The sequence below is a fragment of the Mus caroli genome, chromosome 11, assembly GCF_900094665.2.
Source record: "Mus caroli chromosome 11, CAROLI_EIJ_v1.1, whole genome shotgun sequence".
NCBI classification, from domain to species: domain Eukaryota; kingdom Metazoa; phylum Chordata; class Mammalia; order Rodentia; family Muridae; genus Mus; species Mus caroli.
Window position 1 is genome coordinate 49,935,983 of NC_034580.1, and position 1,583 is coordinate 49,937,565.

A 1,583-nucleotide genomic window follows, 5' to 3' on the forward strand; every position below is an offset into this window, starting at 1 on the left:
AAAAAAAAAAAGTTCCTTGAGTTTCTTTAAAGGGTCATCCTGAGGAGCCAACTAGCTGGCTCAGAAGGCCAAGGTGCTTGCTGCCAAAACTGAGTTTGCCCTACAGGTGGCTCACACATATTTTTTGCACTCCGATAAAGAAAATGTAATTTTTAAAAGTTAAAAGTTTAAAAAAATATTATCTCCAGAATCTGTCACTCGTTCAAAGAGTAGGAAGCATCTTCCAAGATCTAGTTGGAAAATGTGTCCTCCGTTTGTTTGTTTGTTTGTTTTTCATTTCACCCAAAGCACACTTACTGAACCTTTGGTGCAAGCTAGAGCAAACTGAACAGGTGAGCTCTGCTGCCCGGCCCCACCCTTGGGACCTGCCAATAGACAGAGGTTTAGATTTCTCTATGGGAAACCTGGGGCTAAGGTGGAGGAAGCACTTGGGGTAAAGCAAGTGGGGCAGTGTCACCTTCAGAACAGGAATGATGCCATTACAACTTTTGAGAGGAGCAGATTATCAGCAGAGCCTGCATCCCAGCACTGAGAGGCTGGAGCAGGAGGATCAGGAGTTCAAGGTCATCATTAGCAACAAACATCTTCAAGGCCAGCCTGGGCTACACGAGACTGTCTCAGAAAACATGCAATAATAATGGTCTGAGGGTTGTGGCTCAGTTTGTAGAGTGTTTGGCATACATGAGGCCCTGGGTTGGATAGCCAGTACCACATGAAATCAGAATTAGGGGTTCATACCTGTAATCCCAGCACTCAGAAGCATCAGAAGTTCAAGGCCATCTTCAACCACATAGCAAGTTCAAGGACAGCCTGGGCTACTCTCTCAGAAAAATCAAAGAAAGAAAGAAAGAAAGAGAGAAGAGAGAGAGAGAGAGAGAGAGAGAGAGAGAGGAAGGAAGGAAGGAAGAAAGAAAGAAAGAAAGAAAGAAAGAAAGAAAGAAAGAAAGAAAGAAAGAAAGAAAGAAAGAAAGAGGTGGGGGAAGAAAACAGAAGAGGGCTGACCCTGCCTGACAAGATGGGGTCCGTGATCACCCTGAACACAGTTGTTACTGCTGTCATTCACTGGGCATTTTCCATCAGTCATAAGGTTGAATATTCCACCCTTGTTTTAAATTAATGTACTTGTGTGCATGTGTGTGGGTGCACGTGTGTGGGTACATGTGTGCACATGCACATATACTCACTTTTGTGCACAAATGCCATCATTGCGTCCATACAGAGGTCAGATGATAACTTGCAGGACTTGGCCCTCTCCTTCCCCCATGTAATAGAACGCAGGTTGTCAGGTTTGGGGGCAAGCTTCTTTACCTGCGGAGCCATCCTGTCATCCCTGTATATCCTTTAACTATGTTGTCATATCTAATCCCAGGGTTTCATCAATTAAATGGTTATAATTATTTATTCAGCACCTGCTATGTGCTGGGCCCTATTTCAGAAGGTTTATCAACAAACTAATATCTCAGTTGTCATAGAACCTGCATCCCAGCCCAGAGGGGATAGATAACAAAACCATGGCAAACGTGACAACATGTGAACAGGGCCAAAAACCGTGGACAAGAAAAGGAACATATGCTGGTGGATAG